Source organism: Sus scrofa, chromosome X, assembly GCF_054392235.1.
Source record: "Sus scrofa isolate SSC_HxYL_T2T_F1_AM1 chromosome X, Sscrofa_HxYL_maternal_Yorkshire_Landrace_v2.0, whole genome shotgun sequence".
In the NCBI taxonomy this organism is placed as follows: Eukaryota; Metazoa; Chordata; class Mammalia; order Artiodactyla; family Suidae; genus Sus; species Sus scrofa.
In genome coordinates, this window is record NC_139401.1 from 12218417 (window position 1) to 12245475 (window position 27059).

A 27059-nucleotide genomic window follows, 5' to 3' on the forward strand; every position below is an offset into this window, starting at 1 on the left:
AGACCCACACCAAGACACATCATAATAAAAATGGCAAAAGTTAGTGATAAAGAGAGGATCCTAAAGGCAGCAAGAGAAAAACAGAATGTTACCTACAAGGGAACCCCCATAAGAATATCAGCTGATTTCTCTACAGAAACACTACAGGCCAGGAGGGAATGGCAAGAGATATTTAAAGTGCTCAAAGGAAAAAATATGCAACCTAGAATACTTTATCCAGCAAGAATATCATTTAAAATAGAAGGGGAAATAAAAATTTTTCCCAACAAACAAAAACTTAAAGAATACAGCAACACAAAACCCAGGTTAAAGGAAATATTGAAAGGGCTTCTCTAAACCAAAAAGAAAGGAAGGAAAGGGAAGAAAAAAGAAAAGGAAAAAAAAAAAAAAGAAGAAGAAGAAGAGGAAGAACTAGGACTGAGGAAACCGTAATCAGAGAGCAGTCACTCAAATAAACCAGCATACAGATTTAATCATGAACATGCTTCAAACAAAATAAAATTAAAAAGAAAAAAATAAAAGAGTCATCAAAACCATAAAATGTGGGCAAGGGATGTTAGGAGGTAAATAATCCTTTTTGTTTGTATGTATGTCTCTCTTCTTAATTTTAATATAATAATGAAGTGTTTGAACTTACAGGACCATCAGGCTAAAACACACAATTATGGGAAGGGGTTAGCATACTTAAAAAACAGGGCAACCACAAGCCAAAACCAAATATTGCATTTGCAAAAAATGAAAAAAAAAATACACTCAAGCAGATAATAACAGGAGACCATCCAACCAAAAAAAAAAAAAAAAAGAAGAAGAATGGAGAACCATAGAATCAACTGGAACACGAGGATCAAATGGCAATAAATAATCATCTATCAATTATCACCTTAAATGTCAATGGACTGAATGCCCCAATCAAAAGACACAGAGTGGCTGAGTGGATAAAAAGGCAAAAACCTTCAATATGCTGCCTACAAGAAACTCACCTTAGGACAAAAGATACATATAGATTGAAAGTGAAAGGCTGGGGAAAAGTATTTCATGCCAATAGACATGACAGAAAAGCAGGAGTTGCAACGCTCATATCAGACAAAATAGACTTTAAAACAAAAGACATAAAGAAAGACAAAGAAGGACACTATTTAATGATTAAGGGATCCATCCAAGGAGAGGATGTTACTATCATCAACATATATGCCCCAAACATAGGAGCACCCAGATACATACAACAAATATTAACAGACATAAAGGGAGATATTGATGAGAATACAATCATAGTAGGAGACCTAAATACCCCCCTCACATCAATGGACAGATCCTCCAGACAGAAAACCAATAAAGCAACAGAGATCCTAAAGGAAACAATAGAAAAGTTAGACTTAATTGATATCTTCAGGACACTACATCCAAAAAAAGCAGAATACACATTCTTCTCAAATGCTCATGGAACATTCTCAAGAATCGACCACATATTGGGACACAAAGCGAATCTCAATAAATTTAGGAGCGTAGAAATTATCTCAAGTATCTTCTCTGACCACAATGCCATGAAATTAGAAATCAACCATGGGAAAAGCAAAGAGAAAAAACCTACTCCATGGAGACTAAACAACATGCTACTAAAAAACCAATGGGTCAATGAGGAAATCAAGAAGGAAATTAAAAACTACCTTGAAACAAATGATAATGAAGACACAACCTCTCAAAATCTATGGGATGCTGCGAAAACAGTGCTCAGAGGGAAATTTATAGCAATCCAGGCCTTTCTCAAAAAAGAAGAAAGATCCCAAATTGACAACTTAACCCTCCACCTAAATGAATTAGAAAAAGAAGAACAAAAAAGTCCTAAAGTCAGCAGAAGGAAGGAAATTATACAGATCAAAGAAGAAATCAATAAAATAGAGACTCAAAAAACAATAGAGAAAATTAATAAAACCAAGAGCTGGTTCTTTGAAAAGGTGAACAAAATTGATAAACCCCTGGCCAGACTCACTAAAAAGAGGAGAGAAAGAACCCAAATCACCAAAATTATAAATGAAAAAGGAGAAATCACAACGGATACAGCAGAAATACAAAAAACCATAAGAGAATACTATGAACAACTATATGGCAATAAGTTTGACAATCTGGAAGAAATGGACAATTTTCTGGAATCTTACAGCCTGCCAAAACTGAATCAAGCAGAAACAGACCAACTGAACAGACCGATCACTAGAAATGAAATTGAAGAGGTCATAAAATCACTCCCTACAAATAAAAGTCCAGGACCAGATGGCTTCACAGGTGAATTCTATCAAACATATAAAGAGGAATTGGTGCCCATCCTCCTTAAACTCTTTCAAAAGGTTGAAGAAGAAGGAATACTCCCAAAGACATTCTATGAGGCCACCATCACCCTCATTCCAAAACCAGGCAGAGATACCACCAAAAAAGAAAACTATCGCCCAATATCATTGATGAATATAGATGCAAAAATTCTCAACAAAATCTTAGCCAACCGAATCCAACAACATATCAAAAAAATTATACACCATGACCAGGTTGGGTTCATCCCAGGTTCACAAGGATGGTTCAACATACGCAAATCAATCAGCATCATACACCACATTAACAAAAAAAAAGTCAAAAATCATATGATCATCTCAATAGATGCAGAAAAAGCATTTGACAAAGTTCAACATCCATTCATGATCAAGACCCTCGCCAAAGTGGGTATAGAGGGAACATTCCTGAATATAATCAAAGCCATTTATGATAAACCCACAGCAAATATAATCCTCAATGGGGAAAAACTGAAAGCCTTCTCACTCAAATCTGGAACAAGACAGGGATGCCCACTCTCACCACTGCTCTTCAACATCGTTTTGGAAGTCTTAGCCACAGCAATTAGACAAACAAAAGAAATAAAAGGCATCCATATAGGAAGAGAAGAGATCAAACTGTCACTGTATGCAGATGACATGATTCTATACCTAGAAAACCCTAAGGACTCAACCCCAAAACTCCTTGAACTGATTAATAAATTCAGCAAAGTGGCAGGATATAAGATTAACATTCAGAAGTCAGTTGCATTTCTGTATACCAGCAATGAAACATTAGAAAAGGAATACAAAAATACGATACCTTTTAAAATTGTACCACACAAAATCAAATACCTCGGAATACACCTGACCAAGGAGGTAAAGGACCTATATGCCGAGAACTATAAAACCTTAATCAAAGAAATCAAAGAAGATGTAAAGAAATGGAAAGATATTCCATGTTCCTGGATTGGAAAAATCAATATTGTAAAAATGGCCATCCTACCCAAAGCAATCTACAGATTCAATGCAATCCCTATCAAATTACCCATGACATTGTTCACAGAACTAGAACAAACAATCCAAACATTTATATGGAACAACAAAAGACCCAGAATCGCCAAAGCAATCCTGAGAAACAAAAACCAAGCAGGAGGCATCACTCTCCCAGACTTCAAGAAATACTACAAAGCCACAGTCATCAAAACAGTGTGGTACTGGTATCAAAACAGACAGACAGACCAATGGAACAGAATAGAGAATCCGGAAATTAACCCTGACACCTATGGTCAATTAATCTTTGACAAGGGAGGCAAGAACATAAAATGGGAAAAGGAAAGTCTATTCAGCAAGCATTGCTGGGAAACCTGGACAGCTGCATGCAAAGCAATGAAACTAGAACACACCCTCACACCATGCACAAAAATAAACTCAAAATGGCTGAAAGACTTAAATATACGACAGGACACCATCAAACTCCTAGAAGAAAACATAGGCAAAACACTCTCTGACATCAACATCATGAATATTTTCTCAGGTCAGTCTCCCAAAGCAATAGAAATTAGAGCAAAAATAAACCCATGGGACCTCATCAAACTGAAAAGCTTTTGCCCAGCAAAGGAAACCCAAAAGAAAACAAAAAGACAACTTACAGAATGGGAGAAAATAGTTTCAAATGATGCAACTGACAAGGGCTTAATCTCTAGAATATATAAGCAACTTATACAACTCAACAGCAAAAAAACCAATCAATCAATGGAAAAATGGGCAAAAGACCTGAATAGACATTTCTCCAAAGAAGATATACAGATGGCCAACAAACACATGAAAAAATGCTCCACATCGCTGATTATAAGAGAAATGCAAATCAAAACTACCATGAGATACCACCTCACACCAGTCAGAATGGCCATCATTAATAAATTCACAAATAACAAGTGCTGGAGGGGCTGTGGAGAAAAGGGAACCCTCCTGCACTGCTGGTGGGAATGTCAACTGGTACAGCCACTATGGAGAACAGTTTGGAGATACCTTAGAAATCTATACATAGAACTTCCATATGACCCTGCAATCCCACTCTTGGGCATCTATCCGGACAAAGCTCTACTTAAAAGAGACACATGCACCCGCATGTTCATTGCAGCACTATTCACAATAGCCAGGACATGGAAACAACCCAAATGTCCATCGACAGAGGATTGGATTCGGAAGATGTGGTATATATACACGATGGAATACTACTCAGCCATAAAAAAGGATGACATCATGCCATTTGCAGCAACATGGATGGAACTAGAGAATCTCATCCTGAGTGAAATGAGCCAGAAAGACAAAGACAAATACCATATGATATCACTTATAACTGGACTCTAATATCCAGCACAAATGAACATCTCCTCAGAAAAGAAAATCATGGACTTGGAGAAGAGACTTGTGGTTGCCTGATGGGAGGGGGAGGGAGTGGGAGGGATGGGGAGCTTGGGCTTATCAGTCACAACCTAGAATAGATTTACAAGGAGATCCCGCTGAATAGCATTGAGAACTATGTCTAGATACTCATGTTGCAACAGAAGAAATGGTGGGGGAAAAACTGTAATTGTAATGTATACATGTAAGGATAACCTGACCCCCTTGCTGTACAGTGGGAAAATAAAATTAAAAAAAAAAAATCACAGTGAGAGATCACCTCACAACTGTCAGAAAGGCTACCATCAAAAAGAACACAAATAACAACTGCTGGTGAGGATGTGGAGAAGAGGGAACCTGCCTACATTGTTGGTGGGAATGTAAGTTGATTTCAGCCACTGTGGAAAAGAGTATGGCAGTTCCTCAAGAAAACAGAACTGCCACATGGTCTAACAAGTCCACTCTTGGATATATATCCAGAAAAAAAAAACACTAATTTGAGAAGATACATGCACCCCAATACAATAGCCAAGATACAGAGGCAACTTAAGTGTCCACCCAGAGATGAATGGATGGTATGTCTATATAACGGATTACTGCTCAGCCATAAAAAAACGATGCAATTATGCCATTTGCAGCAACATGGATGGACTTGGAGGGCATTCATGCTAAGTGAAACAAATCAGACAAGTACTGTATAATATCACTTATATGTGCAATCTTAAAAATACAACAAAAGAGTGAAAAAAAAAAAACCAAAAAAGAAGCAGACACAGATATAGAGTGGTTACCAGTGGTGAGAAGGAAGGAGAGAGGGACAACATAGGGGCAGGGGATTTTAAAAAAGGGTTGGAGTTCTGGCGCAGCAGAAACGAATCCGACTAGGAACTATAAGGTTGCCGGTTCGATCCCTGGCCTTGCTCAGTGGGTTAAGGATCCGGCATGGCTGTGATCTGTGGTGTAGGTCAGACACGGCTTGGATCCCGAGTTGCTGTGGCTATGGCGTAGGCCGGTAGCTACAACTCCGATTGGACCCCTCGCCTGGGAACCTCCATATGCCGCGGGAGCAGCCCTAAAAAAGGCAAAAAGACAAAAACGAAAAAAGCGAAAACACGCAAAAAATGATCTGGTGTTACCACAGCTGCAGCGAAGGTCACAGCTGTGGCTCTGATTCAAGCCCTGGACTGGGATCTTCCGTATGCCATGGGTGTGGCCCTAAAAAAAATGCTTTAAAAAGATCAAAGGTAATTTAAAGCATTTTTTTTTTAATTTTTTTTTTTTTTTTTTTTTTTTTTTTTTTTTTTTTTGGTTATTTCTTTGGGCCGCTCCCGAGGCATATGGAGGTTCCCAGGCTAGGGGTTGAATCGGAGCTGTAGCCACCAGCCTACGCCAGAGCCACAGCAACAACAACATATGGAGGTTCCCAGGCTAGGGGTTGAATCGGAGCTGTAGCCACCAGCCTACGCCAGAGCCACAGCAACGCGGGATCCGAGCCGCGTCTGCAACCTACACCACAGCTCACAGCAACGCCGGATCGTTAACCCACTGAGCAAGGGCAGGGACCGAACCCGCAACCTCATGGTTCCTAGTCGGATTCGTTAACCACTGCGCCACGACGGGAACTCCTAAAGCATTTTTTATGTGTAAAGGCTGATATAAGGAAAAGCGAAAAAGCATTTATTGACTTGTAATAATTAACCTTACTGCTTTCAAGTAGTCAGGAGCTACCCAAGGATTGTGTTTCTCAACATATGTGTGTGGACAGGAAGTCTCACTTGAGTGGCCCCTCGTACAATGGGGTCAGTTAGAAGTACAAAACCTGCAGCAAGTGAGGAGGCAGATTTCTAGAAGTTTGGTTACTGCTGCTAATCAGCAAATGTTCAGAATTCAGGGAGTTCCCTAGTGTCTCAGCAGGTTAAGGACCTGGTGTTTTCACTGCTGTGGCTCTGGTTACTGCTGTGGCGTGGGAACTTCGTGCCATGAGCCTGGCCAAAAAAAAAAAAAAAGGAAATATTGAGTTTGAGTCTTGGGGCTTCTTGCCATGCTATCAAAAATTGTTTTTTCTTGCCCTTTTTGGAGGCCTAAGATCTTCTGCCAGCATTCAGTAGATGTTCTGTGCGAGTCGAGTTACATGTAGGTGTGGGTTTTTGATGTATTTGTAGGAGAAGGTGAGTGAGACGTCTCACTCCTCTGCCATCTTGATCCACCTCCCGAGAATTGTTTTTTCTAATGGGGAGAAGCTACTAACTTGTTTAACACACCCAGTAACCTTGGAAGTAGGCACTGTTATTCTCCTTATGGTCCAAAGGAGGAAGGAGAGGTGGAGGATGCTGATGTGACTTGCTGAAGAATATAGTGAGCAGATAATTGAACTAAGGAGTTCCCGTCGTGGCTCAGTGGTTAAAGAATCCGACTAGGAACCATGAGGTTTCAGGTTCGATCCCTGGCCTTGCTCAGTGGGTTAAGGATCCGGCGTTGCTGTGAGCTGTGTGTAGGTCATAGACGCGGCTTGGATCCCTCGTTTCTGTGGCTCTGCCGTAGGCCAGTGGCTACAGCTCCGATTAGACCCCTAGCCTGGGAACCTCCATATGCTGTGGGTGTGGCCCTAGAAAAGACCAAAAAAAAAAAAAAATAGTAGAACTGAGATTCACCCTTAGAGCTACAGAGACTGTGATCTTAACTCTCTACCTTAAGATTTCTCATTGTATAGAGTATGAAGCAAAATTGCAGAAGTAGCTGATCAATTACTGAACAACTGGAAACCCTACCTGGGCAAAGTCGTGCGATTATCTAAGTCCAGGCCTCCTGGGTCTCATCCTAACCTTTTTGTGTCCTATCAACCTAAATAAACCGAGGAGGCAGTCATCAAGCAAAGAAACCTTTTATTCGGGATCAAAGAATACAATTTGGGGCACACAAACAGTGTCCTGCTAGGGAGTAAAAGTGAGAGACTTTTAAAGGCAAGGAAGGAAGGTTTACATGACAAGGAATTTTGTCATTTTGGGGTTGGAGGCAGAAGCGAGTCTTGGCTAAACATGAATATTGAATATCAAGGCCATTACTAAAGGGAGGTAAAAGTTTGTTACTGTGACAAGTTGCAGGTGTTCTTGCAGAGTCCTTGGAGTATTTGTGGTTTGACTCAGTTCCAAAGTTCACGGTTCCACCTGGTGAGCGTGTATGTAAGATTCACCTCCTAATGGCCTCCTGGCTCCATTTAAAAAACCCTTGATGCAAGTGACTGTTTTATTTCACACTTCACAGTCCTTTCTCCTAATTCTCTTGGAATCTGTCATCCTCCCCTTACATGAGAAGGTTAAATCAGAGTTCCCATTGTGGCTCAGTGGTAACGAACCCAACTAGTATCCATGAGGATGCAGGTTCGATCCCTGGCCTTGCTCAGTGGGATAAGGATCCGGTGTTGCCATGAGCTGCGATGTAGGTCACAGATGCAGTTCAGATCCCACATTGCTGTGGCTGTGGCATAGGCCGGCAGCTACAGCTCCCATTCAACCCCTAGCCTGGGAACTTCCATATGCAGCACCTGCAGTGCTAAAAAAAAAAAAAAAAAAAAAAAAAAAAGGTTAAATCTGTGATCTCAAGGTTAGTAAGCATTTCCATTTTCAGCTGTATTAGTGTTTATTTCAATTTTCATTTTATTTGTAGTCACTTCTCTGCAGATGTGGCTTTTGCCTCAATATTAAAACAATTTCAGCCTTCAGGAAGCAGGCAGGTAGATATTTGTAGAGAGAAAGTGTTCCTAGAAATCTCAGATAATCCCTGTTTCCTGCCGGAGGCTGCTCTAGCCTGTTCTAAAGGCCTATAGCTGGACCTCTTGGCAGTTGTCAGAGGGGGAATAGTATGTGTTCCTTGTCATCAGCTTTTACAGGAAATGGAATTTGTGTTGGGTCTACCAGCAAGCCCACTCTGGTCTTTGTGTAGTCTCTCTTATGTGATGTTTTAAAATACGTCCCCCAAATTCTTGGAGTCATTCTTCAAAAATTAGAGCCTAATTCCTTTCCCCTCAAGTGTGGCCTTGACTAAATGTCTTGCTTCTAATAAATCCTGTAAGATGGTACATGACTGCTGAGATTGAGTCGTAAAAGGCATTGTGGCTTCCTCCTTTCTCACTCGTGGGTCACTCACTGTGGAGGAAGCCATCTTTCGTGTCATAAGGGCACCCAAGCAGCCCTATGAGCAGGTCCATGTAGCAAGGGACTGAGGCCTCCTGCCAGTAGCCAGCATCAACTTGTCCACCGCATGAGCCATTTTGGAAGCAGATCCTTCAGCCCCGAGTCACTTTCAGTGACTGTAGCCCAGCCAATACCATGACTGCAGTCCATGACACACCCTGAGCCAGAACCAGTCCCTTAAGTTGCTCCCAAGTTTTTTACCCATAGAAACTGCAAGATAATAAAATGTTTGTTGTCTTAAACTGCTAATGCTTAGTTGTTTTTTTTTTTAATAGTGATGGATTCACTTTCCTTGATTGGTCCTCGGTTTGAGCCTCTTCACATCTTCACTTACTGCTAAATAGCTCCTGCTCATACTGACTCACTCAAGGCTCCTTAAGTACATATCTTTTTTCCCATCACCTTTTAATATCTCGTATTTAACATAGTATTTGTACCGCAAACTTCCTTATGTCCTGCCTTGGATTGATTTTTCTGTGATCAGTGGTGCCTTTCCTTCTGGTATTAAAGCTTAAAACAATTGAAGCATGTTGTTGGAGCTCTTCCTCTTACTTCATAGAAAAATTCCTATCATTTTGGGGTAGACTAAGTGTACTATGTACATTCTACAGTCTCCTTCTGAATATTAAGAGCTTACAGACATGACTTCATTCTGATAAAGCCCTTCAGACATGAAGGAGCCTCATCCTCCTACTTTGTGGTCTGTGGTTAAGTGAGATGAGCAGATATGTTTTATAGTATACGCTCAAATTTTAGATCAGAAGTGCTCAACTCTGATTACATGTTAGAATCACCTGCAGAGCCTCATAGAGACGTAGATCAGTATCTGTGTTTGGGTGAGGGCAAGAATCTGTATAATTTTTTTTGAAAGTTATAGTCTTTTTATAAAAATGATTGGAATGTAGTTGACTTACAAAGTTGTGTTAATTTCAGATGTGCAGCAACGTAAAGCAGTTATACATATAGGAATTTGTATATTTTAAAAGGCTTCCATGTCTCTGTTAGCCAGCCAAGAATGGGGATCACTCCTGTGGATCATGCCCAGCATAGAATTCAGTCTTTTAGTCCCAGCTGTAAAGAAAGCACAGTGCTAGTGGTTCTGCTACTATTTAGTTATATCATCTTAGGAAAGTCACTTTACCTCTTTGGACATCCATGTTCTAGAATAGAGCAGTGGTTCTAAACACTGACGCTGGTGCTGGGAAGCTTTACAAACACTGTTTTCTGAGTCTCACCCCCAGAGATTCTAATGCAGTCGTTTTGGGATATGCTCTGGGTATCTGGGTGATTCCAAATATGTAGTCAAGATTGAGAACTAGTAAACAGATCCTTTGCAGCTAAGATCCTTTCCAGCTCTGTTTTTATTTTTAATGCCTGTGATTTGGGTTGACATGATCCATAACATTAAAATATTTTACACTCTTCAGAAGAAGGAATTCTCAAGCTACATGGGTGACTCTTGACATAAATGGAGCGTTATTCATGAATTATTTGAAGTTATTCAATGAGCAGAAGAGTTGGAACTGTAGAGGGTCAACCTTGGCATACTTTTGGAGGAGGTGAGTTTTTAGCAAAGTTGGGAAGTCAGGGAGGACTCTGGAACAGATAAGAGGAGTAGTTCTTCTAACACTGGCTTTCATGGCTTGTGCGTGAACACAGACCAAATTATTCAATTTTTCCAAAACTAAACATTGACTGTATTTTTCAAGTGGATGTTTCCCAAACAATCTTTTGTCTTGATTCTACACCATGGCAACAACTGAAGTACACATCTTGTAGTTTTATTCCTTAAATGGTGTGGTGGAGGAAATGTACTTGCATTTCTAGAAGCAGGAATGGAAACGGTTCTGTGGTGGCTTCATAAAATGCCTAGTGCTGGTCTGGAATCAGAGACTTCAGTAAGGAGTGCATGAGGCAGGTGGTCTCTAAGACAGCCCCAACGATCTCCACAGTCTGAGATTCATGCTCTCCTGCAATCTCCTCTTGAGTGTAGACTGGAACTAATCATATGCTTCTAATCAATAGGATACAGCAAAAGTGACTGGATGTCACATCTGGGACTTTCTTATAAAGGACAAACAAAATATTTCCACCCTCTCTCTGACTCATCTCCTGGGCCAGCGCTGATGAAGCAAACTGAAGAGGCCGACATGGTGAGGAAAGGAGGGCAGCCTCTAGCCAACTGCCAGGGGGACTTGAGGCTCTTAGTCTAACAACGCTTGAGGCAATGAATCTTGCCAGCAACCACCTGCGTGAGCTTGGAAGTGGATTCTTCCTCGTCAGTCCTTCAGATGAGCCTTATACCTTGATCGCAGCCCTGTGAGAGACCCTGAAGCAGAGCACTCAGAGCAGCTGTGCCCAGATCCCTCGGCAACAGAAACGAGGGGTAACGGATGTGTGGTGTGTCGAGACACTGAGTGTTAGGGTAATGGGTAACTAGGAAGTGCTGGGGTTCCCTCTTGGCTCAGTGGGTTAACAGTCTGGCATTGTCACTGATGTGGCTCAAGTGGGCTGCTGTGGTTCGGGTTCCATCCCTCATCCCTGGCTTGCAAATTTCCGCATGCTGTGGGCGTGGCCAAAAAAAAAAAAAAAAAAAAGGAAAGAAAGAAAGAAAGAGAGACACTCCTGAAGGAAATTTCAGGCAATGCTCCTTTTTGAGACTTGGAGCTCAGTGAAAGCGATGGTAACAGCTGAGTTCAAGCAGCGCACACCCCCCCAGAGGGTGACTTCAAGGATCTCTGGGCCCTGATCCTCTGTAGGAGAGCTGTGGTTTCTGAGAAAAACTTCTAGCCTGACTTTTGATCTTGGGACTATGGTTTGTCATTCAACAATCATGCTTTATTCCTCCTGGCATGAAGCTCCTTCTGAGAAGTCTGGAGGTAGGGGAGTGAATCTGGTGGTCAAGGAAGAAGGGAAAGAAGGAAATGGAATATAGGCTTGCCGAGGCCTGTGCTCAGCTCTTGACCCAAACAGTAGTAAAGTCATTGTGGTTCTATTTCGCCAAGGATGACCTAGGCTCAGGGCAGTTATGTTACTTGTTTAGACCGCAACCTACACTTTCCTAGAGATGGTTTTCTCCATTACACCAAACTGTGTTTATAATTAATCATTAGGATCTGAACGGCTTATTCTCACTGAGGATTACTGCTACACAGATATGAAAAATGGCCTGACGCACACCTAATTTTTGCTGAGTTGTCATCATCATCGTCCTCCTTGTGTTGATCATTTCCGTGGAAGGAGCAAGCAAGAAGCAAGGCAGCGTGGTGTTTTGACTTCTAGTTCCAGCTTCAGTTGGAAATGGGTTTCCTTTCCTTTGCCAATTCCAATGGATTGGTAGTGATTGCTGGAACTCAGTCTAAAGAAGAATCATGGGGCCAAGTCTAGGCTCCGTTCAAGAAGAGTTGCGATCAATTAGACGTTGGTTGGGAGTAGAGTAGACTTGACAAGGACTTTTGTTGTTTTGTCTAATAAATGTCATTCTAAGGTAGGCACCTAAGTGGGATGACCAATCCATGCTGGTTTGTCTGGAACCTTCCTGGCTTTTGCCCTGAAAGTCCTGCCTCCTGGCAACCCTCTCATTCGCAAGCAAACCAGAATTATTGGTCATCCATATGAATGGATCTTTCTGGAAGCCAGGTAAACTGGCAATTGGGTGTGTTTTAGTACCTACTTATTCAAATGTGTTTCGTGGACCTGCAGGATCAGTATCCCCTGGGAACTTATTTGCGGTGCAGAATCTCAAGCCCCACCCGAGACCTACTGAAGATTCTTCTACAAGATCCCTGAGGGGATTCATGCACCTTAAAGTGTGAGCAGCTGCCCTGGGGCATTCGGCCTTGCTGGAGGACCACTGCTTAGGGCTCAACGGCTCCTAGCCCTTTCGGCTGAAGCACTGATCACATCACGCCTGTGATCTGCAGAAGTGCAGAGGCAACAGCACACCTTCTCCCACTCAAGAATTGCCTGAGAATGAGAGGCAGAGAATGAGGCTATCACCCAGCTCCCCTGCAGCTGCTCTCACCGATACTGCACTGGCACAGCAGTGCACACAGATGTTGAAGGCCTGAAACGCTGCTGCTCTCACTGCAAGCGACTCCAAAGAGGGAGAAGGAGAGGTTCATCTGTCCTCTCTCGCTCTGTGTTCACCCTTTGGTCATGTGGCCCAGTGGTGTTCTGTCCCAGAACCCCCTCCCAGGGGCTGTGAATGCGGGGTGGGGTGGGATTTGTACAGAAGTCTTGAAGTCCTCTGTACCGATGATTCTCAAACTTGAGCAAGCCTTGGAGTCACTTGGAGGGCTTAAAAAAAGCAGATGGGGGAGTTCCCATCTTGGCGCAGTGGTTAACGAATCTGACTAGGAGCCATGAGGTTGCAGGTTCGATCCCTGGCCTTGCTCAGTGGGTTAAGGATTTGGCGTTGCTGTGAGCTGTGGTGTAGGTCTCAGACACGGCTCGGATCCCACGTTGCTGTGGCTCTGGCGTAGGCCAGCGGCTATAGCTCTGATTAGACCCCTAGGCTGGGAACCTCCATATGCCACGGGAGCGGCCCTAGAAAAGGCAAAAAGACAAAAAAAAAAAAAAGCGCAGATGGGTGGTCTTACCTCCAGAGATCCTGATTCTGTAGGTCAGAGATGGGATGAATATTTGCATTTCTTGCAAGTTCCTAGGTGAACCTTGCTATTCAGAGTGTGGTCTATGGACCAGTGCTATCAGCATCAACTAGGAGTTTGTTAAAAATGCAGATTCTCAGACCCAACGCAGACCTCCTGTATCAGAATCTGCATTTTTATATGATGCCAGGTGATAAGTCCACTGGGGGCCCGCAGGCTGAACTGTGAGTAGCAAGGCTTTTTTTCCTGTTTCAGACCTGCTGGAGATGAAGGCGGCCTTTTGATCTGTCTCTGCCCCCCTTGACTGTCTGGTTGAAAAATGATGGCGGTGATGTGCATGTGCCAGGTAGGGTTTTGTCTGCAAAAGATTATAGAAGGAATATCACAGTGCAAAAGTTTTGAAAAATGGAACAGAAAATGATTCACTTACTGTGCCATCCGCCTAATATATAGTTATATTTCACTATATTTTCTCCATCTGTTGAAAGCCATATGTGATAGAGTCATGGCCCCTCAAAGATGTCTGTGCCCTAATGCCCTCAACCTAGTCATTTGCTAGGCTACATGAAAAATGGGAAATTAACATTGCAGATGGAACAGAATTTGCTTATTGCTGATTTAAGTAGATTTTCTGGATTATCTGGGTGGGCCCAAAGTCATCACAAGGGTCCTTAAAAGAGAGAGGCAGAAGACCACTCGGCGGTAAATGTGACTCTGGAAGGGAGTCAGAGCAAAGCGACAGGAGAAGGGCTCAATTGTCCTTCACCGACTTTGATGATGTTAAGGAAAGGGCCACCGGCCATGGGATGCGGGCACCCTCTAGAGGTTGCAAAAAGCAAGGAAATGGATTCTTCAGTATTTTCCAGAAAAGAAGGCAGCCTTGAGGACTCCTTGATGGTAGCTCAGTAAGACCTATGTCAAACTTCTAGCCTCCAAATGTGTAAGATAATAAGTATGTTTATTTCAAGCAGCTGAGTTCGTGGTGATTTGTTACCACAACAAAAGTAATACGCCATATTTTTCATAGTTACAGCATGCCTAAATTTTTTTTAATGCTGCTATAGTTTTATAATTACTTGAATGGCCATCTATCATTCCACGGAGCTGAAGCACTATCATGCCTTAACCATACCCTCTTTTGAACTTTAGATGTGAGAATAGCTTTCTTCACGTAAATGAATTTTGAAGTGTATTCTACCAGAAATTAAATATTTTCTATATTTAATTTTTTTAAAAAAGCTCTTAAACCTACTCGAAATTTAACTGGCTATACAGTTAAAAAAGGTAAGAGTGCCTTTTTTCCTAATTTGTTTTTTCAACAGCATATGCTAAATTATTTTTTCCTTTCTGTTGTTTTAAAATGCTTTCTTTATTAAATATTCAGTTTTATATAAAAAGCTCATTTTCTGCGCTGCTGATTCTCTTCTCCTGATAGATTTCTGTCTGTTCTTGAGCCAGTATTTCACTGTTTGGATTGTTGTTGCTTTTTAATACATGTAAGTTCCTTTGAGGACTAGTCTTCTCCCTGAGTACACCACTTTTAAATAGTATGCACTTTTTAAAATTGATTTTGAATTAGAAAAAAGTTGTATTGAGGTACAGTTGACCTAAAACCTAAAACATTGTAGAACCCAGCAGGAACTGCAGAGTCTTATCTTAGTGTCAGGTCTTACTGCACTTTTTTTTTGAATGAAGAAGTGTGAATTCTTTATACTTCTGTTTTTCACATTTTTCTATAAACAGCATGTAGATCTGAAAAAATATTCAATAATACAAATTTCAATCAAAATCTTACAAAGCAGTGTCGCAAATGGATTTCTGAAGCCCTTGCTTTTCTCAAATCGGCCTCCTCCGACTGCAACAGGATGTGGGTGACTTGGCTGTGGGACATGATCCCTTCTGCCTGGTCCCCAGTATTCAGTCCAAGTAGGACCGTTTGCAGGGAACACTCGACAGGATACCTCTATAACAGCCGCCCTCAAAGCAGAAGTTGAGTGTTTCTCCAAGATCATTCCCAAATGGTATTGTTTAACACCACCCATTTCTTTTATCTTATTTTTTGTGTTTTGCTTTTTAGGGCTACACCCGTGGCATATGGACGTTCCCAGGCTAGGGGTTGAATCGGAGATGTAGCTGCTGGCCTGCACCACAGCCACAGCAACACAGGATCTGAGCTGTGTCTGAGACCTAGACCACTGCTCATGGCAGTGCCGGATCCTTAACCCACGGAGCGAGGCCAGGAGTCAAACCCACGTCCTCATGGATCCTAGTCGGGTTCGTTTAATTTTTAATTGATTCTTTTCAGATGAATCTTAATGTATTGTTCCAGCTCCTAGAAAAATCTCATTGAGAGTCTCTGGTGTGCACTGGCTTGGCAAACACCTTCAAAACACTTAGCCTTATAGTCAAAGCCTTGGATTGTGTGACTCCACTTTTCCTATTTCCATTTTTCACAAGCTTCAGTGATAATTAAGCCATTTCGTTTGTACCTTCCCTACGAATTCTTTTCCATTTTATGGGTCCTTGTGTATTCTTTTCTCAGTCCAGGTTGCACTTCTCACAGTGAAATTATCTGTGATTTGTCGCAGGAGCTGTTCTCAACAGCTTGGTATATGAAGAGTGTGAGCGTTGGACTCAGACGGCCCTAGGCTTGAATCTCACTCAGCTCTGTTCCTTACTAGCTTTGTGGCCTGGAATGTGTCACACAGCCTCCTTGAACGTCAGTTTGCTCTTTAAAATGAGGTCAATGGCACCTTCCTTGCAGGGTCGTCATTTGGGTTATAACCAATGTATACAAAGAATCTAGTGAGATCCTTGGCAATTAGTAGACAAGCAGTGAAGATTCAGCTTATGGCTTTATTATCCATTCTCATTAAACCATAAAGTCTTTAAAAATAAGGATAGTTTATTATTCTTACATGGATACCCCATAGAACCTAGAATGTAATAGGTGCTTAAGGAACATTTACAGTTTCCATTTCCTCCTCCCTCTCTCTGTCTTATTAAAATCCCTCTCATTCTCCAAGGCTCCTCTGCAGCCCCATCCACTTTATGACTCATCCTTACCACCTTCCCCTCACTTTAGCTTGGTGAGTGAGTGCAGTTGAATGGAGAGCAACAGAGAAAAATAGGAGTTTGTGGAGACAACCCGTTAGATCCCTCCTAGCTCTAAGTTTTTATATAATTTGGGGATTTTATGGGGAAGGAATTAGAGAGTTCTTGTTAATGTGCCCAAATGTTCCACATATGCTAGAGCTTCTTATCAGGCCATTTATTCATTCATTTTATTATTATTATTTTTTGCTTTTTAGGGCTGCATCCGTGGCATATGGAAGTTCCCAGGCTAGGGGTGAAATCAGAGCTGTAGCCACCGGCCTACACCACAGCCACAGCAATGCCAGATCCTTGACCCACTAAGCAAGGCCAGGGATCGAACTAGCGTCCTCATGGATGCTAGTCAGATTCGTTGATCGATGAGCCACGACGGGAACTCCTTATGAGGCCATTTAAAACTCAGGTCAAAATGAGAAAATATTTGCAAAAGACACATCCGATCAAGAACTGTTATTATACAGGTGGCAGATAAGCATATGAAAAGACGCTCCGCATCATAAATCATTAGGGAAATACAAAGTAAAACAAAAATGAGATGCTACTATGTACCTGTTAGAGTGGCCAAAAACTGGGACACTAACGACACTGAATACTGACAAGGATGTCAAGCGACAGGCACTCTCATTCATTGCTGGTGGGAATACAGTGGTACAGCCACTTTGGAAGATGGTTTGGTGATTTCCCACAAAGCTAAATATGCTCTTGTTATATGATCCAGCAGTTACGTTCCTTGGTATTTACCCAAAAGATTTGCAACCTTAACGTGCACACAAAAGCCTGCACGCGAATGTTTATAGCAATTTTATTCATAACTGCCAACTGCCAAAACTTGGAAGAAACCAAGATGTCCTTCCGTAGGTGAATGGGCAAATCACCAGTGGAATATTCAGTGCTTTCAAAAAAAGAAAAAGAAAAGAAATGAGCTTTCAAGCCATTACAAGCCATGGAGGCACCTTCAGTGCATATTACGAAGTGATAGAAACCAATCTGAAAATGCTGTGTAATGTATGATTCCAATTAGATGAATTCCTGGAAAAGGCAGAACTATGGCAACAGTGAAAAGATCAGTGGTTGCCAAGGGTTGAGGGGAGGAAGGGATGAGCTGGTGGAGCACAGAGGATTTTTGGGACAGTAAAAATACTTTGTAAGATATTGTAATGAGGTGCTCCCATCATGGCTCAGCGAAAGCAAATCGGACTAGCATCCGTGAGGATGCAGGTTTGATCCCTGGCCTCGCTTCGTGGGTTAAGGATCTGGCATGGCTGTGGCTGTGGTGTAGGCCGGCAGCAGCAGCTCCGATTCGACCCCTAGACTGGGAATCTCCATATGCTGTAGGTGCGGCCCTAAAAAGACAAAAAACAAACAAACACACAACAACAACAACAAAAAAAAACAAAAAAAAAAACCCAGATATTGTAATGATAGGTACATATAATTGTACATTTGTCAAAACCCACAAAATGTACAACACCGAGAGTGAGCCCCAATGTAAGCTATGGACTGGGAGTGGTTACAATGTATCAGTATAAGCTCATCAGTTGTAACAAATATATCACTCTGATGGGGATGTTGGGGGGGGGTGCTATGTCTGTACTGAGTAGAAAATATATAGGAATTCTTTTTTTTTTCTTTTTACGACTACACCTGTAGTTATGGAAGTTCCCAGGCTAGGGGTTGAATCATAGCTGCAGCTGCTGGCCTACACCACAGCCACAGCACCACCGGATCCCAGCTGCATCTGTGACCTGCACCACAGCTTGGGGCAACACTGGATCCTTAACCCACCGAGTGAGGCCAGGGATCCAACCCGCATGCTCACGGATACTATGTGGGGTTCCTCCCGCTGAGCTACAGCAGGAACTCCTATCTGGGAATTCTTTGTACCTTCCTCTCAATTTTTCTGTGAACCTGAAGCTACTCTAAAAAATACAGTCTTTTTAAAATAAAAATTACCCAGGAGTGCCTGCGGTGGTGCAAAGGGATCAGGATCAGACTGCAGCAGCTTGGGTCGCTCTGGAGGCATGGGTTCGATTCCAGCCTGGTGCATTGGGTTAAAGATCAGGTATTGCTGCAGCTGTGGCATAGGTCGCAACTGTGGCTTGGATTTGATCGCTGGCCTGGGAACTTCCATATGCTGCAGGCGCAGCCAAAAAGAACCCCCCACAAATCCCAAACTCAATGCAACCCTCATCATATTATACTTACTTTTCCAGACAAGGAAATGTAGAAACAGAGAGGTTCAGTGGCGGAACCAAGACTTTTATCTCAATTTCTTTGCCTCCAAAGCCCGGGGTCTTTCGACTCTATCACACGGGAGCGCTGCTGACTGTGTGCTGCTCATGACTTTGTGGTTCTCACCATTGCCGTCTATGCCTCCAACTTCCTACCGGGAGCCGGATGCCTCTGCACCTTCTCAGACTGTGGAAATGTGCTTGGTCCATTTGCCAGACAAGCCAGAAGGCCCGGGAGTCACTGTGCTGGGAGGCAGCCCTTGAGAATGATGGATGGTGTCAGCGGCTAACTGCCCCAGCCGCCTTTCCTCGTAAGACAGCCCCCGGGGCTGTGAACCCTAGTGATGGCTTTGGCTGAGATCAAGGGTAGGTGAGGTGCAGAACTTCAGAGTGAGCATTTAGAAAAGCACTTGGACCAAGATATGGTGTGTCTTTGATTCTAATAATTTAAAAAGACTTGTATTCTGTATGCCAGTTTTTTTTTTTTAATTTCGCATTTCTAGTGATACATTTTTGTTGTATTTACAAAAGTCTTGTTTGGACACGGAGTGGCCATCATTTTTTTTTTTTTTAATGGTTCTTTGCCATGGTAGCTTGCGAAACACTCTTCTATAGCAAGGAGTTGACCCACGACAGCCCTTGGCTTGGCTGCCTGGTTTTGTAAGTGGTGTTTTCTTGGAACACAGCCATGCCCGTTCCTTTACATGTTCTCTCTGGCTGCATTTTCCTTCTGCAGTGGCAGAATGAAGGCACTGCTACAGTCACGGCGTAGCTCCCACAGACTCAAATGTGTACTCTCTGCCCTTGACTGGAGAAGTTGGCTGACCTCTGGTCTATTCTCTTCCTCCCGGTTCCCCCGCTGGATTGAGCTGTGGCGGCCCACGGTCCCGATGTGCTTGTTGAGACTCTCTCTGTTGCCTTTTTTCCCTCCCTTGTCTCGTGTGGTCGCTCCCCACCAGTGTTTCTTGGTTCTTCTCCCCAGTCAACAACCTGTGCTTACGCTCTTGACCCAAGGTCAAGGTCTGGGGGAACCCAGACTGTTCCCATCCTGTCCTCATTGATTCTGATTCTCGGCCGGGTGTCCTAGCAGAGTAAGGACCACTTCCTAGCAATGCCATCCTCAGCCCCTCGCTTCAGCTAGCAGTCCTGTGTCTCCTGCAGCACCGTGTGAAAATTCAACTTTGTGGGCGTGCATTTTTCTGATTCATTTGCTCTATCTTATCAAGCGGCACCTCGGCGCCAGGGATGGTGGAGGAAAGGATAAAGAGGGGGCGGAGGAGAGAAAATCCCATCTTGCCCTACATAGGGATGCTCTCTTTTTACAGCAGCAGCCTGCTTGGAGCCGATCCCAAGGTGTCCGTGCACCTGAGTCCCGGCCAGTCGTGCTCAGCCTCCCAGGACGCGGCCAAGTCATGGTCCACCCCCACCGTTCTGCCGCTGCTTTCATTTGTCTCTGTCTGCCTCTCCTAATTACTGAGGTCACTTCAGACTTTAATTCTGTCTCCTAAAGTGTAACACTGCCATAATTAGGCCGTATGTTAATTAGCAAGATGACGTCTTGTCACTCGTGAGAAATGTGGATCATCCCAGAAGGTACCATAGAAAAGGCAGTTCAGCGGGAAGAGGAAGTCTAAGGAGGCTGGAAGGGACTCTTGCTCGGCCCAAACTACCCGGAGAGCGGGAGAAAATGACAGGGTGCAAGCGGGGAAAAGGATGGGGCCGCACAAAGAAAAAGAGCTAGACTTGACCTCTTTTCCACTCCAGGAATGAGATGTAAGCCAGGAGGCAAGCCTGAGGCCGAGAAGCCACCAGGGATGGCAGAGTCTCCTGCAGGATTGAAGGTGGCCAGGGCCGAGGTCAAGGCCCCGATGGAGGCCGCAGGCAAGGTGAGTGTCAGGCATGCTCCCAGCTCTTATCTCTGGAGGCCTGTGGGGATGCCCGTCGAAAACCACAGTCAGGAGTTCCCTGGTGGCCTAGTGGCTAAGGATCCAGCATTGTCCCTGCTGTAGCTTGGGTTTGATCCCGGGCCTGGGAACTTCTTCATGATGTGAGTGTGGCACACAAAAAAACCAAAAAAACAAAAAAAAAAAAAACAAAAAAAACCAACCGAAAAACCACCCCCCAGCCAATATCTGCCTCTGTGGCCACACTAAGGAAATCTGAAAGAATGGGGAGTTTGGGGACTGTTTCTACCTGTTCTTCACTAACTTCATGTTGGTTTCCCCATTTTCTGTTAACAAACTTATTTTCTGGCAGTCTTGGGATAAGAAAGCTAGAAAGAGGACTGGGCGGATCATGATGATTTCCTGTTTCAGATAGTGTCACCTTTATCCCTCAGGAGACAGCGTTCCTGGAAACTAATTACCCAGGGAATTCATGATTGGGTACAGTGACATGTGAGTTATAAAGATATTAACCTCCAGCCAGTTTGCTGTCAAAACACAATGTGATGGGAACTTGGTCTGTCATCACCCAACTAATGGAGGCAAAAGGCTAGGATGTTTACATTGTGTATTTGCTTGGATTTCAGAGAAAGGCGTTTGGCATGGAATCTCTCAGAGCTTACCAAAGGGGAAATTTTGAGGAGTACACTTAGCGGTAATATACCACTGATACATATTAGGAGTATTCTTGCTAATATTTGTTGAGTTCCTCCTGCTGTACTTCAGACTGATACAGGCACTACGTCTAATACTCCTAAAAATCCTTCAAGGAAAGTAGTGTTGTCCCACTTTAGCTCTGGATCGTACTCAAAGGTCACCCTGCCAGCGGAGACAAAACTGAAATTCATGTTTGTTTTTTGAACTCTAAAATTGGGGGCCCTCGTCAGTATACTGCGGTCCCTAAACTTGTTCTGGAAAGGGCCAGATATTTTCAGCTTTGCTCAGTGTGGCAGCTTCTCAGTTCAGCTCCTGAAGCACAAAGACAGCCATAGACAATACAAGAATGAATGAGTCTCTCTGTGACCCAATAAAACTTGATTCACAGACACTAAGATTTGTTTTTAAGATCATTTTCGCATGCCATATATTATTATGGCTCTTTGGCTTTTTTCTCCCCAGTGATTTTAAAATGGTAAAATCATTCTGTTCATGGGCCACGCAAAAACAGGTGGAAACCCAAGTTTGGCCCACAGGCTGTGGTTTGCTAAACCCTGCACGATGAACAGCTGTCTAACATTGACTTGTGAAAATAACGATGTGCATACAGCTGGGCTATGTATTTCACCCGAGGGCACCAAGTCAGCTCTGGGAAAGTTGTCTGGACTTAAAGCTGTAGGAAATAATAGTTCTTGTTCTGGCCTTTTTGCCAGGTTAAACGTGTAGATTCAGGCACACCTCAAAAATTCTGGGTTTTGGGAGTTCCTGTTTTGGCTCAGCCAGTTAAGGACCTGACATAGTGTCCTTGAGCATGCGGGTTCCATCCCTGACCTTGCTCAGTGGGTTAAGGATTTGGCATTGGCATAAGCTTCGGCATAGGTTGCAGATGCGGCTTGGATCTGGTGTTATCACGGCTGTGGTGTAGGCCGGCAGCCGCAGCTCCGATTTGACCCCTAGCCTGGGAACCTTCATCTGCTGCAGGTGCAGCTGTAAGAAGAAAAAAAAAATTCTGTGTCTTGCTGTCTTCATCTCCCAAATGAGACCCCTCACAGTTCCACTGCTCTTTGACTCTAATCAGAGGGTGCCTGTGGAAGCAGATTTTGGGTCTAAGATGACCCCTTTGAATGGACTCGTCATCAAAATGGGCAAGAGTGGGGAAGAAGCAGTTCTATGGATGACAGCGTGTTTGGCTGAGAACTAGTTAAGTTTGGGGTACCTAACAGACATAGCTGGAGACAATTGCATACAAGAACCTGGAGGTGGAGGAGAAGGCAGGACTAGAGATGGAAACCTGGGGGTCATCAGCATGTAGACTGAACCCGGGTTTAGCGTGCCACTGAGTAAGACCTCTAGGGCAAGATTTTATAACCTGGGCGCTGCTGACACTTGGGGTGGGATCCGCCTTTGTTGGAGGAGCTGTCTCGCCCTACAGCGTACATCGTAGGGTGTTTAGCAGCATCCCTGACCTCTGCTCACTGGATACCATCCGCCCACCTCCCATCGCGCCCCCAGCTGTGGCAACCAAAAATATCCACAGGCAATGCCAAGTGTCCTCTGGGTTGCACCTCACTCTTGGCAGAGAATCAGTGTTCGCGAAAAGGCCGAGAATGGGCCTCCTGGACTTTGGCCTTGGAGGTCAGAAAGAAGAGAAGGAAGTGGGAGAAGAGAGAGAGTGGGCCCTGAAGGAGGAGGAAAACGCCTATGTGAGGTCACAGCTGTTTAGGCTGGATGTGCTTTAGAAGTTGCTGAAAGGCAGCGGTGGCAATCAGATAAGAAGTGACGGCCCAGCTCCGCGCTGAGCCCCAGCGAGCTCCACCTCAGTTCCTTCCTGCCCCCCCATCCCAGTGGTGGTAGAAGGGACAGGGGCACAGGGACCATTAAGGCCACGCATTTTCCAACTGCATGCAGCCTCAAGACAGGCAACGGACAGAGCGTTTTCTGCAAGGGAATGGGGATTAAACGAAGTAGGTGGTTAAAAGTAACACTGAGAAGCCATAGAGGCCTTTCCATGTTTCTTCTTCTTTCCCCTTGGATTTTTAGAATAATCCTCAAGGATAAAAACACTACTGTCTGGGTGCAGGAGAGAAGCAAGAATAGAAAGAGTTACGGTGGTTTTGAGGCAAAGCAAAAGTGACTTAAGTCCTGGGGCTTTTGCCGTCCTGAGCTGTAGGATGCACCCTCTTTGTTTCGTGATCTTTTCATCACTTCCTGCCTAATGGAGATATTTTCTAAAAAGCGAACAGATCCTGTGAACGCTCTCTTTTTGCACTTGAAAAATTGAAGAGCCCTGATTTAGTAAAGGCCCAATATAAAGGTTCAAAACGAATCCTTGGTACTGGAAGTCCTGTCGTTAGCTAAGAGGGCCGCTCAGGCACATGCCTCGTACTGAAGACCACAAGGAGGAATAATACCTGCTTTTGGCTCTTTATGTCTTCTTTCTCCAAAATGGAGATGATAAATGTACCTCGTGAAGTTATTATATAAAGGGGCCTCACAGGACTTCCCGTTGTGGTAACAAACCCAACTAGTATCCATGAGGATGCGGGTTCGATCCCTGTCCCCGCTGAGTGGGTTCAGGATCTGGTGTAGGCTGGTAGCTACAGCTCCAATCCGACTCCTAGCCTGGAACTTCCATATGCTGTGGGTGTGGCCCTAAAAAAGCAAAAAAAAAGTGCCTGATGGTGCCTTGTGCATAGTTGGACTTCCATAAATTTTTTTTTTGTCTTTTTTGTCCTTTTGTTGTTGTTGTTGTTATTGTTGCTATTTCTTGGGCCGCTCCCGCGGCATATGGAGGTTCCCAGGCTAGGGGTTGAATCGGAGCTGTAGCCACCGGTCTACGCCAGAGCCACAGCAACGCGGGATCCGAGCCGCGTCTGCAACCTACACCACAGCTCACGGCAACGCCGGATCCTTAACCCACTGAGCAAGGGCAGGGACCGAACCCGCGAACTCATGGTTCCTAGTCGGATTCGTTAACCACTGCTCCACGACGGGAACTCCCATAAATTTTTAAAATAAGACCGATGTGTGTCCTGGTTGTGGTGCTGGTTATACATGTCTAGACATGTAATAAAATTCTATAGAACTCTCACTACCAAAAAAGAAAAATGCAGCAAAAGAATGAAATCCCCGTAAGATTACTAATTGAGTTAATAGTATTGTATCAATGTCAGTTCCTGGTTTGGGCACTTAACTATAGGTACGAAAGATGCTCTCACTTGGGGAAGCTGAATCGAGGGTACACAGAACTTTGTTATTTTTCTAACTTCTTCTGAGTCTTGAACTATTTCAAATGAAAAAGTGTGAAAACGAAATAAAAAATCAGATGCCGAAATAGATGGCAAAGCGCTCCCCTGTTTATGACTATTGTGCTGCTCAGAATCATTGGAGATTTTGCTCCAATTTTGCGTGTAGATTTATTTTTGGTTTAATGGAGACTCATAGCATGAGTAAGCCCATTTTTCAGGTGTTATTTATAAATGACGAAAGAGAATCTGATCAATACGTGTTGAGGCTAATGCCATAGGTTCTAATCCAGATCTTGAACACATGCAGTCGCAAAGCCCCGCGATAGGTCACAGTCGGAAATGAAACAGGATTACCATTTATCTTCAGTTTTGGCATATTATCTTTTTGGATAGTCCAGAATTCATCTCAATTTCCCAGAGATTGAAATCTTCACACACCACATCCTGCAATTCCCTGAGAAGTCTAAAGCAGAGGTGGCTTGCCTGCTTTTCTGGTGAGAATTTCTACTTGAGCAGACTTTGGGGAGGGCAGGCCTCCTCTATCTTGCTGATATGTCTAAGATGTGATCTATTTATATTACAAACCATATGCAGAGCCTGGCAAGCCTTTCTGTAAATGAGCTCATCGGCTCTGCCCTAAAATAGGAAAAGCTGGGACGGGGGCGCCAAAGACATTGAGGACCTTTCACCGTCATTCTGCCTCTCGGCGCTGACTGAACAGGAAGGGTGAACAAAACCTGTGAGTTCTGATGGGAAGGCTAAATAACAAATACCTGACAAGGCAGACGAGAGGCTCTCTTTGGTCTTCTTTGCAGGTTGTCAGAGTCGAGTTCTTAAGACTTGAGTGCTTCTTAGGGGAGTTTCCTTTTCTGTGTTTTGGACACATTGCCAGTACAGCTCATTTCAGATTTGTCTTACTGATGGGCCTCCTTCAAAGTGTGATGAGTTTTATCTAGAGCTTCATTCAAAGCAGCCCCGTATTTTTAGAACATTTCTCCAGTGTTAAGTAATTAGATTTATCTGTAAAGAAATAGACGGGAGCGGTGGCTGACCTCAGAAGGCTCCCAGACAAGTAGGAAAGAGGTGAGAACACAAACAAGTGTATTACAGCAGTTCCTGCGTTGGGGCTCAGTGGCTTGTCTTCCTGAGGAGGCAGGTTCGACCCCTGGCCTCGCGCAGTGGGCTAAGGATCCGGCGTTGCTACAGACGGTGGTGTAGGTTTGGGTGGTGTAGGTTCGGCATTGCTGTGGTGTAGGCCTCAGCTGCAGCTCCGCTTTGACCCCTCACCCAGGAGCTTCCATATGCTGCAGGTGTGGCCCTAAAAAGAAAAAACAAGTGCGTCACAAAATGACAAGCACAGCAAGAGGGAGGGGGCACATACACCTTTCAGAGAAAGATAGACAGGGGAGGTCCTTAACTCTTTAGAAAAGCGTGGCTTCAGCTGGGCCTGCACAAAGATGTATTCTTGGGGTGTGTTGCGTTTACTACAGGAATTTTAAATTTTTGTGTTTTCATTCAGATGGAAGTTGTATGTTGGCATATGTACATATCCATATATATTTTTTCCAGTTATCTGCATAAGTCTAACTTAAAAACTTGTTTATTATAGTAAGAAGATTTCACATGAGCTCTACCCTCTTAACACATTTTTAAGTGCACAATGTAGTATTAACTCTGAGCCAGTGTTGTACAGCAAAGCTCTAGAGCTTAATTATCTTGTGTGTTTGAAACTTTGTGTTTGTTGATTAGCATCTTCCTGTTTTCCCCTCCCCTCAGCCCCATTGCACTCTCTGCTTCTGTGAGTTTGACTGTTTTCAGTTCCTCATACATATGGAATCATATAATATTTGTCCCGTTGTGACTGGCTTATTTCGTTTAGCATGATGTCCTCTAGGTTCATGCCTGTGGTCCCATATTACAGGATGTCTTTATTTTTTAAGGCTGAGTAATATTCCATTGTATATATATGCCACATTTTCTTTAGACATTCATTGTTTATGGACATTTAGGTTGTTTCAGTATATTTTATGATTTGTGTTATGGTAAATTGGATGAGCCTGTGCCTCATTGAATATCCATGGCCACGTGGTTTTAGTGCATTTGCATCTCCATACTGTTCAAATGACTGCTTTGCTTTAGTTTGGAAGTGGATACAAAAACTGTGTCATTCCAGAGTGCAGGATAGTAGGGAACGTGGCATTCAAAGAACCTAAACTAGAGCATTAGTGGCATGTTCCGAGTTCCAATGGATGGTTTGCATAGATGACATGTTTGTCCTAACTAGCTAAACTTCCTTAATAGTATGCATCAATAGTAGTATGCATTTGATGAAAAATTTATGTGCTCCCAATTCCCACGACTGGATA

General features: G+C 43.5%; 1 protein-coding gene across 5 annotated transcripts in view; it reads left to right on the forward strand.

Annotated features, from left to right (window-relative positions):
• Nucleotides 1-27059, forward strand: part of FRMPD4 (FERM and PDZ domain containing 4) — a 919679-nt gene that overhangs the window by 44113 nt on the left and 848507 nt on the right. The window contains exons 2-3 of one of the 5 annotated variants that reach the window (XM_085007332.1): nucleotides 13756-13846; nucleotides 20610-20731. The exons of 1 other annotated variant lie outside the window; for it this stretch is intronic. The gene's annotated coding sequence lies outside the window, so the exon portion shown is untranslated. Of the gene's footprint in view, nucleotides 1-13755; nucleotides 13847-20609; nucleotides 20732-25096; nucleotides 25188-25386; nucleotides 25433-27059 lie in introns of those variants that run through there. 3 more of the 5 variants (XM_085007337.1, XM_085007338.1, XM_085007334.1) reach the window with 3 other exon arrangements.